The following is a 12,911-nucleotide window of genomic DNA, read 5'->3' as shown; positions in this document are numbered from 1 at the left end:
CAATTTCTCCCGCAAACCAGAGGCAAAAGTGGAGGAGGTTTCCAGAGTCCGGACCGATCCCACGCTCGCTTCTGAGTTCTGACTGCCCTGACACACCAAAAATCCTCCCCTCTTTCGGGCATGCATCCCGCCTGGTACCAGCTACCCGCATTCATGCCGCTGTAGAGCGCGCAACTCCAGATTGAAGGCGGTTCAGGGCGGACGCGACCTCTCACTACCTTGGCCATTGAAGTGGCTCGGTGACCGATGGCGCCGCCTGCTGCATGCCCGACTGAACACACCTCCTCATTGTATTCATACGCCTCCATTAAACCCGCGTGGAAGGTAAGAAACCTACTCTGACGACATGTTGATGTCGCTTGAAGCTATGTCGGTATTTCCCCAAAGAGGAAAGGATGATGCAGCACAGCGGTGGTAGGTATTTCCCTCAGATATGAAACCAAGGTTATCGAACCAGTAGGAGAACCAAGCAACACAACGTAAACAGCCCCTGCACACAAAGAACAACACCTCGCAACCCGACGTGTTAAAGGGGTTGTCAATCCCTTTTGGGGTACGGCGCCTCAAGATAGGCAAAGACGTGACGTAAACTTGTAGATAGGATAAATAGATCACGGAACAAATAATTGCAGCAAGGTATTTTTATATTTTTTGGTTTAATAGATCTGAAAATAAACACAAGGAGATCGCAAGGCAAATATATGAGAAAGAAGACCCAGGGGTCGTAGGTTTCACTAGTGGCTTCTCTCGAGAAAATTAGCAAATGGTGGGTGAACAAATTACTGTTGGGAAATTGATAGAACTTCAAATAATCATGATGGCATCTAGGCAATGATCATTACACAGGCATCACGTCCAAGATTAGTAGACCGACTCCTGCCTGCATCTACTACTATTACTCCACATATCGACTGCTATCCAGCATGCATCTAGTGTATTAAGTTCATGGAAAAATGGAGTAATGCAATAAGAAAGATGACATGATATAGACAAGATCAATTTATCGATTGCGGCAGATATGGATCCCGTCTTTTTATCCTTAGTAGCAACGATACATACGTGTCAGTTCCCTTTCTGTCACTGGGATCAAGCACCGTAAGATCGAACCCACTACCGGGCACCTCTTCCCATTGCAAGATAAATAGATCAAGTTGGCCAAACAAAACCCAAATATCGGAGAACAAATACGAGGCTATAAGAGATCACACATATAAGAGATCAAAGAAACTCAAACAACTTTCATGGATATAAAAAGATATAACTGATCATAAACTCAAAGTTCATCATATCCCAACAAACACACGGCCAAAAAGACTTACATCATATGGATCTCTAAGAGACAATTGTATTGATAATCAAGAGAGAGAGAGAGAGAGGAAGCCATCTAGCAACTAACTACGGACCAGAAGGTCTACAAAGAACTACTCACGCATCATCAGAGAGGCACCAATGGAAGTGGTGAACCCCTCCGTGATGGTGTCTAGATTGGATCTCGTGGTTCTGGACTCTGCGGCGGCTCCATGAAAAATTCGTCGACTCCCCTAGGGTTTCTGGAATATTGGGGTATTTATAGAGCAAAGAGTCAGTCCAGAGGGCACCCGAGGTGGGCACAACCCACCAGGGCACGCCTGGGCCTCCTGGCGCGCCCTGGTGTGTTGTCCCCTCCTCGGGACTCCCCCTAGGTGCAACTAGGGCCCATTGTGTTCCTTCTAGCCCATAAAAAATCATCGTAAATTGGTGTGGCATTTGGACTCCTTCTGATATTGATTTCCCACGATGTAAAAAACATGCAGAAAACAACAACTGGCACTTGGCACTATGTCAATAGGTTAGTACCAAAAAATGATATAAAATGATTATAAAACATCCAAGATTGATAATAAAGCAACATGGAATAATAAAAAATTGTAGATACATTGGAGACGTATCAGCATCCCAAGCTTAACTCCTGCTCGTCCTCGAGTAGGTAAGTGATAAAATAGAATTTTTGATGTGGAGTGATGTTTATCATGTCATATCATATTCTTTCCTTCATAGCATGGACATTTGGACTTTTATGTGATTCAAAGCAATAGTCTAGTTTTGACATAATAATTTAGGTACTCAAGCATATCAACAAGAAACCATGTCTTTCAAAATATCAATGTAAAACAAGTTATCCCTAGCCCATCATGCTCAAACATTGATCCATTCATGAAACACACTCGAATATTAGCTACACCCAATACTTAAGTATGATCATATTGCCCCCTAGTTGGTGCTTTTATAAGAGAGGATGGAGACTCAGTTTCAATTTTTTTTGCATAAAGTAAAAGAAAGGCCCTTTGCGGAGGGAAGTAGGGATTTGTAGAGGTGACAGAGCTCAAAGTGAAAAATTAGAGATAAAAACATTTTGGGAGGTGTATCCATCCCACCAACGAAAACGACTTGGAGCATCCCAACACTTCCCATGCTAGATATATCATAGGCGGTTCCCAAACAGAAAATAAAGTTTATTCCTTTTTCCACCATAACTTTCACTATCCATGGCTAGCCGTATCCACGGGTGCCCTCCATACCAACACTTTCCAAGGAATTTATTATTTGACAACATAAAGTAAATTCATTTTTGCATTTCGGGACTGGGCAACCCTAAAACCTTTGCCTTACTCTTGTGCAATGACAAGTTAATAAACACTCATTGTGAGAATGACACATCTAGCATGGAAAATATTAGCTACCATTACCGTTACACGAGCGAAACAAACACACAAAAGAGAAGTTCATTTTTAAAATTAGAGATGGCACATGCAAATTTGCTTAGAACGGCAAAAGAATACCGCGTATAGGTAGATATAGTGGACTCATGTGGCAAAACTGGTTTTAAAGGATTTTGGATGCACAAGTAGAGGCCATAGTTGGTGTGAAATGAAGCCTAGCAAAAAAATTGAGAAGCGACCAACCAAGAAACGAATAATCTCATAAGCAAGCATTAAGCATAATTAACACCGAATAATGCACTACAAGTCGGATATAATTTTCATTGCATGATTATTGACTTTCGTGCATGCATCGGGAATCACAAACCTTAACACCAATATTCTTACTAGAGCACAATTACTCACCAACATGACTCACATATCACATCATCATATCTCAAAACTATTACTAAGAATCAACTTTATTTTGTCCAATGATCTTCATGACACATATTTTTCTTTCTTTATCCTTCTTGGATATCTATCACTTTGGGACTAATTTTCATGTGAAGATCATGAGCATAACATTTTTTATTTATCCCAAAAATAATTTAAGTGAAGCAAGAGAGAATTTATTCAAAAATACTAAGCACACCGTGCTAAAAAAGATATAAGTGAAGCACTAGAGCAACTCCATTGCTCATAAAAAATTAAGTGAAGCATAGAGAGCAATTCTAACAAGTCATGACATAATTTTGGCTCTCTCAAATAGGTGTGTCCAGCAAGGATTGAAGACTTAAAACACAAAATAAAACAAGCGAAGACACATATCATACAAGACTCTCCAAGCAAAACACATATCATGTGACGAATAAAAAGATAGTCTGGAGTAAAATACCGATGGTTGTTAGAAGAAAGAGGGGATGCCACTCGGGGGCATCCCCAAGCTTAGTTGGTTGCTCATTCTTGGATAATAGCTTGGGATGCCAGGGAATCCCCAAGCTTAGGCTCTTCTATCCTTCTTTCATCCATCGTAAGATAACCCAAAACTTGAAAACTTCAATCACACAAAACTCAACAAAACCCTTGTGAGATCCGTTTGTAAAAGAAAGCAAACCACTACTATAAGTGATGTGTCAAACCAATTCTTATTTTGTCTTTGTATTATATCTACTGTATTCCAACTTCTCTATGGCAAAAACTCATCAAAGAAAACCATAGAGCCATCAAAATAAGCACACAACACAAAGAAAACAGAATCTGTCATAACCGAACAGTCTGTAGTAATCTGGAACTTTCGAATACTTCTGTAACTCCAAAAATTCTACCAAATTAGGAAGACCAGCATAATTTGTATATTAATCTTATGCAAAAAGAATCAGGGCAAAAGCTATTTTCCGTGATTTATGATAATTATTTTCGTGAGCGCAAAGTTTCTGTCTTTTTCAGCAAGATCAAACAACTATCACCCCGGAAGATCCTAAAGGCTTTACTTGGCACAAACACTAACTAAAACACAAAAAACACAATCATAACAGTAGAATAATTGTGCTAATACTCAAGAACAGAAAGCAAAAAGCAAAAATAAATTTATTCATTGGGTTGCCTCCCAACAAGCGCTATAGTTTTACGCCCCATAGCTATGCATAATATTTCAATGATGCTCACATAAAAGATATTAGTTGAAATACGAAGAGAGAATCATGTAGCATATGGCAAACAAATTTAAGTTTAACATAATTCTTATGCATCGGAATTTTATAGGAAAACAAATTAGCAAGACAAGCAAGATCTAGCATATGCAAGGAAGAAGAAAGAGATGATAGCAATCTCAACATGAAGAGAGGTAATTTAGTAACATGAAAATTTCTACAGCCATATTTTCCTCTCTCATAGTAATTACATGTAGGATCATAAGCAAATTCAACAAAATAGCTATCACATAACATATTCTCAACACGATCCACATGCATGCGAAGTTGACACTCTTCCAAAATAGTGGGATTAACATTAGCTAAAGTCACGACCTCTCTAAACCCACTTTTATCAAAAATTTCATAAGATTGAACATTCTCCAAATATGCGGGATATAAAGTTGACACTCTTCCGAACCCACTTTCAATATTATTGAGAACACTATTACCAATCTCATATTCATCATGGGGCTTAAATAATTTTTTAAGATCATACGAAGAATCACCCCAATCGTGATCATTGCAACAAGTAGTGGACATAACAAAACTAGCATCCCCAAGCTTGGGGTTTTGCATATCATTAACATAATTGACATTAATAGAATTTATAATAAAATCATTGTAATCATGCTTTTCATTCAAAGAGCTATCATGAATCACTTCATAAATTTCTTCATCACAATTTTTCAGATTCACGGATCTCAAGCAAAACTTCATAAAGACAATCTAGTGTACTCAAATCACTAGTAATTTCTTCATGATAATTGGATCTCTTAAAAATATTAGCAAGTGGATGAGGATCCATACCAAGAGATATTTAGCAAGCAAAGATGCAAGCAAATAGAGGACACATGGCACACAAGCAAAGAAGTGATCTGACGAGAAAACGATGAATGAAAAAGAGGGTGAATAAAACGGCAAATTCTTTTGAAGTGGGGGAGAGGAAAACGAGAGGAAAATAATGTTAATTGCAAGGAGATGAGATTTGTGATTAGGAACCTGGTTATGTTGAAGATCCTCCCCGGCAACGGCGCCAAAAATTCCTTTTAATGTCGCTTGAAGCTACGTTGGTATTTCCCCAAAGAGGAAGGAATGATGCAACACAGCGGTGGTAGGTATTTCCCTCAGATATGAAACCAAGGTTGTTGAACCAGTAGGAGAACCAAGCAACACAACGTAAACATCCCCTGCACACAAAGAACAACACCTCGCAACCCGACGTGTTAAAGGGGTTGTCAATCCCTTCCGGGGTACGACGCCTCAAGATAGGCAAAGGACGTGAGGTAAACTTCTAGATAGGATAAATAGATCAGGAAACAAATAAATTGCAGCAAGGTATTTTTGTATTTTTTTGGTTTAATAGGTCTGAAAATAAACGCAAGGAAAAAGTAGATTGCAAGGCAAATATATGAGAAAGAAGACCCGGGTCCGTAGGTTTCACTAGTGGCTTCTCTCGAGAAAAATAGCAAACGGTGGGTGAACAAATTACTGTTGGGAAATTGATTGAACTTCAAATAATCATGACGATATCTAGTCAATGATCATTACATAGGCATCACGTCCAAGATTAGTAGACTGAATCTTGCCTGCATCAACTACTATTACTCCACACATCGACCGCTATAAAGCATGCATCTAGTGTATTAAGTTCATGGAAAAATGGAGTAATGCAATATGAACGATGACATGATGTAGACAAGATCTGTTTATCTATTGCGGTAGATATGGATCCCGTCTTTCTATCCTTAGTAGCAACAATACATACGTGTCGGTTCCCTTTCTGTCACTGGGATCAAGCACCGTAAGATCGAGCCCACTACCGGGCACCTCTTCCCATTGCAATATAAATAGATCAAGTTGGACAAACAAAACCCAAATATCGGAGAAGAAATACGAGGCTATAAGAGATCACGCATATAAGAGATCAAAGAAACTCAAATAACTTTCATGGATATAAAAAGATATAACTGATCATAAACTCAAAGTTCATCATATCCCAACAAACACACCGCCAAAAAGACTTACATCATATGGATCTCCAAGAGACCATTGTATTGATAATCAAGAGAGAGAGAGAGAGAGAGAGAGGAAGCCATCTAGCTACTAACTACAGACCCAAAGGTCTACAAAGAACTACTCACGCATCATAGGAGAGGCACCAATGGAAGTGGTGAACCCCTTCGTGATGGTGTCTAGATTGGATCTCATGGTTCTGGACTCTGCGGCGGCTGGATGAAAATTTCGTCGACTCCCCTAGTGTTTCTGGAATATTGGGGTATTTATAGAGCAAAGAGTCGGTCCAGGGGGGCACCCGAGGTGGGCACAACCCACCAGGGCATGTCTGGGCCTCCTGGCGCGCCCTGGTGGGTTATCCCCTCCTCGGGACTCCCCCTAGGTGCAACTAGGGCCCGTTGTGTTCCTTCTGGCCCATAAAAATCATCGTAAATTGGCGTGACATTTGGACTCCTTCTGGATATTGATTTCCTGCGATGTAAAAAACATGCAGAAAACAACAACTGGCACTTGGCACTATGTCAATAGGTTAGTACAAAAAAATGATATAAAATGATTATAAAACATCCAAGATTGATAATAAAACAACATGGAATAAAAAAATTATAGACATGTTGGAGACGTATCACACGTCCGCTCATGAGCAGGTCAGCAGTAAAGGCAACACCGGTTGAGCTCGTCCGGTATGTCCTCTATTTAAACGAGGCCGGCTATTGGGCAAGAATCGCACCTCTCTGTCATTCCTCCATCTCCTCCTTCACCATTTTCTCCACTCTTCCGATGGCTTCCCAAGAGCAGTTCCCCAGCATACAAGCTGGCTAGGTGGCCCGCCGAGCCCAACGAATACGAGCGAGGCAGCTCGCTGCTCCAGCTCCCGCGCCAAACCCGACGGACCATGTTGCCGCCCAAGCCATCAAATGGTTTAGTAACTCGCCGCTCCAAGGCTAACTCGATGAGGAGTGGCGAGTTGCTCCACACCGGCGCGGCGGGGAGCATGGCGGCATGGGAGTCATCACTGCTGTCGACAACACCGCGTTGTACCGCGCTTCCCGTGTCTGCGACCGTGCAATCCCATGCAGGCGATCGCACCATGTAGGCAGAGATAGAATCCGGGTGCGCGGAGAGCGACGAGTCGGTAGCCGACACCTCTACGTCCGCTGCCATTATCAAAGAGAAGTAGAACACGGGAGTCCACCGCCGCTTGGGTCCCATGAAGGCTACCACAGAGGCGACACCGGCATACAAAACCGGTGTCTGATCCGGTTCTTCTCTTGCGAGGACCTCCATCGATCCCACATGGGTCCACGAAAGCAGAGGCGCCGCCTTCCCCTCCCGCCGAAGCATCAACCGGGCACTATTAGGAAATACCTTATAGATAGATGCTTAGCAGTAGCGAGGGGTATAAACCCCGCGCTACTACTAATTAGTAGTAGCGCGGCCCACACTATTACTAAGTTGGTAGTAGTAGCAAGGGGTATATGAAGGAAATATGCCCTAGAGGCAATAATAAAGTTGTTATTTATATTTCCTTATATCATGATAAATGTTTATTATTCATGCTAGAATTGTATTAACCGGAAACTTAGTACATGTGTGAATACATAGACAGAACAAAGTTTACCTAGTATGCCTCTACTTGACTAGCTCGTTAGTCAAAGATGGTTATGTTTCTTGACCATAGACATGTGTTGTCATTTGATGAACAAGATGACTTCACTAGATAATAATGTGATGGACAAGACCCACCGTTAGCTTAGCATAATGATCATTAAGTTTTATTGCTATTGCTTTCTTCATGACTTATACATGTTCCTCTGACTATGAGATTATGCAACTCCCGAATACCGGAGGAACACCTTGTGTGCTATCAAACGTCACAATGTAACTGGGTGATTATAAAGATGCTCTACGGGTGTCTCCGAAGGTGTTTGTTGGGTTTACATAGATCAAGATTAGGATTTTTCACTCTGTGTATCAGAGAGGTATCTCTGGGCCCTCTCGGTAATGCTCATCACTATAAGGCTTGCAAGCAATGTGACTAATGAGTTAGTTACGGGATGATGCATTACGGAACTAGTAAAGAGACTTGCCAGTACCGAGATTGAACGAGGTATGAGGATATCGACGATCAAATCTCGGACAAGTAACATACCGATGACAAAGGGAACAACATATGTTGTTATGCGGTTTGACCGATAAAGATCTTCGTATAATATGTAGGAATCAGTATGAGAATCCAGGTTCTGCTATTGGTTATTGACCGGAGATGTGTCTCAGTCATGTCTACATAGTTCTCGAACCCGTAGGGCCCGCACGCTTAACGTTCGATGACGATTTTGTTATGAGTTATGTGTTTTGGTGACCAAAGTTTGTTCGGAGTCCCAGATGAGATCACGGACATGACGAGGAGTCTCAAAATGGTCGAGAGGTAAAGATTCATATATTGGAAGGTAGTATTCGGACATAGTAATGGTTTCGAGTGGTTCGAGTATTTTACCGGAGTACCGAGGGGTTACCGGAACCCATGGGGGAAGTATTGGGCCTACATGGGCCTTAGTGGAGAGAGAGGAGGGCCGCAAGGGGTGGCTGCCCCCCCCATGGCAGTCCGAATTGGACCAGGGGAGCGGGCGGTGGCCCCCTTTCCCTCTCCCTCTCCCTGTCCTTCCTTTTCCCCTCCGATAAGAAAGGAAAAGGGGGGTGAATCCTACTAGGAGGGGAGTCCTAGTAGGACCCCCCCCCCCCCCATGGCGCGCCCCTCCTGGCCGCCGGCCTCCTCCTCCCCTCCTTTATATACGGGGGCGAGGGGCACCCCAAAGGCACATCAATTGTTCTCTTAGCCGTGTGCGGTGCCCCCTCCTCAATTTACACCTCCGGTCATAGCATCGTAGTGCTTAGTGAAGCCCTGCGTGGATCACATCACCATCACCGTCACCATGTCGTCGTGTTGACGAAACTCTCCCTCAAACCTCTACTAGATCAAGAGTTCGAGGGACATCATCAAGCTGAACGTGTGCTGAACTCGGAGGTACCGTACGTTCGGTACTAGATCGGTTGGATCGTGAAGACGTTCGACTACATCAACCGGGTTAACCTAACACTTCCACTTTCGGTCTACGAGGGTACATGGACACACTCTTCCCCTCTTGTTGCTATGCATCTCCTAGATAGATCATGCGTGATCGTAGGAATTTTTTTGAAATTGCATGCTATGTTCCCCTACAGTATAAACCCCACACTACTACTAATTAGTAGTAGCACGGGCCGTGCTATTACTAAGTTGATAGTAATAGAGAGGGGTATAAAACCCGTGCTACTACTAAGTGCTCTCCATCGTGCCCCCCCCCCCCAGGAAAGGCCGTAGTAGTAACGCGGGGTATTAAACCCGTGCTACAACTAACTTGTTACTAGTAGCCAGGGGTATAAACCCCACGATGCTACTAACTACTAAGTGGCCTCCACCGTGCACCCGGGACAATGCCATAGTAGTAGCATGGGGTATAAACGCGGCGCTACTACTATCGACCCAACAACACATGTGTACACATAGCGCACGGAGGCCCAAACCCAAACCCACACTCTCTTGACTCCACTTCTCCCTCCCACCTGCAATGCCCTTCCTCACCCACCGCTCACTCTGCGCTTTTTGAAACCGAATAGAAACCATACCGAAAATAAACCGAACCGAACCAATTTTACGGTTTTTATGGTTTCTGGTTTTGGTATGGCATGAACTTTTCATACCGTTTTGAACTTTGGTTTTTATGGTATATACTGAAAAAACGAACGGTTAACCAAATAAACCAAAGTAAAAAATAAATTTATATTTCTTGAGGTGAACAACCATACAAGTTATCATTTTTCTTGTACACGAGTCAAATTCAATACCAAGCACGTACATTTTTCTCGTAACATAGTCATTTTTCTCTTTGAAAAATGATAAGCACGTCCATAACCATCTAGGGATGAATCCATTCATGCATATATACTTATATATATAGTTATATACTATTTGTGTAAAATAGTATGTGCTTTGAGTCATAGATTTCTAAATTGTTATTATGTCATTTTTAAATTTGCGTCAACTTTGGTTTTTATGGTATATACCGAAACCATACCAAAATAATTTGGTATATACTGAAACCGAACCGTATTTTAATTTCATACCGTATTTACCGAAGTATTAATACTATATGAACCAAAAAACATATAAACCAAACCATGTAAACCGAATAAACCGAACGCACAGAGTGACCCACCACCACCGCCGGCCTCGCACCTTGACATTTCCCCCAAATCCGGCGACCTCCTCTCCAACCACAACCCCATCCCCTCCCCCCCTTCTTCCTCCTTCTCCATTGCTAGAAGGAGAGGGAGATCCAGCAAAGCGTCGTCCATGGCGATGTCCAGATCTTCCATGGATGCAACCACTTGCACTTACTCGCCGGGACAGGGCCTTGTGAGAACGTGAGGCCCCAGGAAAAGCAACGGCAGGTCACCGAGTGTCGGCTCCAACTCCGCCGGCCGCCGGTGAGTTGCTCCTCCTACTCTCTATCTCTCTCTTTCTCTTTTAATCCTTTTCTCTTCTTTTGTAGCAGCAACAAAGGAGAGGTCACTAGTAGGAAAAGGGCTATAGATGATATGGACACTAATGGCGCACCAGACATGTGGTGCGCCATTAGTATATACTAATGGCGCACCATGTGTTGGTGCGCCATTAGTGTCCAAATACTAATGGCGCACCACATCCATGGTGCGCCATTAGTAACAATTTCTTTTATTTTTTTTTCAAAACTAGTAATGACGCACGAGGGGATAGTGCGCCATTACTAGTTAAACTGGTAATGGCGCACCACATCCACCGTGCGCCACTAGTAATTTTTTTTCAAACTTTTTTTTATTTTTTTTCAAAGTTAGTAATGGCGCACCGTGGGTGTGGTGCGCCATTAGTAGTTAAAACTAGTAATGGCGCACCACACCCACGGTGTGCCATTACTAACAATTTTTTTTATTTTTTTTATTTTCTTTATTTTTTTCCAAAGTTAGTAATGGCGCACCGTGGGTGTGGTGCGCCATTACTAGTTTAACTAGTAATGGCGCACCACACCCACAGTGCGCCATTACTAATTTTGACCCAAAATTCCCCCGAACGCACCCCCCCCCCCCCCCCCGTGGACCGCCTTTTCAGTTTTAAAAAAATAAAAGAAAATGATGGAAATGTCAAAAAAAAAGAAAATAAGTTTCCCATGTGATATGTGGTCTAGTTGTTGGGAAAATTTGCAAATATGAATTTCGACTTTATTTGCAAAATCTCTCGAGAATTTGTAAAATGGGCATAACTTTTGCATACTAACTCGGATGAAAAAGTTTTTTAATATGAAAAATCATCTACTCGAAAAGTTACATCCAAATTTAACCGGGGGGAACCCCGTTAAACATTTTCAAAATCCTCAAAAACCTAGTAGAAAAAAGTTACGGGGCTTTTAAGACCTGGAGGCAAAAAAATTCATAAGATTTCAAACTTACTAGTGGCGCACCGTTTGCTAGGTGCGCCACTAGTAACAGAAAAAAATTTAGTTTCAAAATTTTTTTCGGATTTTTTTTCAAAATATGATACGTAATATGAACGGAAGTTTGAAATAATTTTTCAAAATTTCGTCACACTCATGAACATGAACAAAGTCCTAAACATCAACAAGGTTTAATAGGATTGATATGCTAGATATATCAACAAGTGTCTGTGAAGTGAGCTGGTGCTGGGGTTGGATAGAACTCTGAAGTTAAGCGTGCTTGGGCTGGAGTAGTGTGAGGATGGGTGACCTTTCGGGAAGTTTGACCACGGAGCATGATTTGACTTGAGATTAAGCATATTGACCCGAGATTAAGCCATAGTGATCCGAGATTAAGAAAAAAACAAAAAAAATAAAAAAATTGAAAAAAAAGTAGTGTGAGGATGGGTGACCTTTCGGGAAGTTTGACCATGGAGTGTGATTTGACCTGAGATTAAGCATATTCACCCGAGATTAAGCCATAGTGACCCGAGATTAAGAAAAAACAAAAAAAATAATAAATAATTGAAAAAAATTTATGAAAAAATGTTACTAATGGCGCACTCCTATGTGGTGCGCCATTACTAAGTGAGATAGTAATGGCGCACCTCTAGGCATACTAATGGCGCACTACAGGTGCGCCATTAGTATCTGGTATACTAATGGCGCACTGCGCCATTAGTAAAAAATTCTAATGGCGTGATGCTAGTGGCGCACCTGTAGTGCGCCATTAGTAGCGAAAACATGTGCGCCACTAGCAGGCCTTTTTCTAGTAGTGGATGTGGGGAATACTTGGGTGGGGAAGCACCATCACCATGGACGACTTCATCCCCTCTAGGACCAGCATCGGCCATGGATGGAGAGGACGATGACGCCCAATAGCAGCCATGGATGGATTTTTTAATTCCTAATTAGTTAGTAGTAGCGTGAGGTCCATACCCACACTACAGACACTAGTAGAAAAATGACCTTTAGTCCCG

This window comes from Triticum aestivum, chromosome 7B (assembly GCF_018294505.1).
Source record: "Triticum aestivum cultivar Chinese Spring chromosome 7B, IWGSC CS RefSeq v2.1, whole genome shotgun sequence".
Taxonomy (NCBI): Eukaryota; Viridiplantae; Streptophyta; class Magnoliopsida; order Poales; family Poaceae; genus Triticum; species Triticum aestivum.
This window is presented reverse-complemented; position numbering follows the sequence as displayed.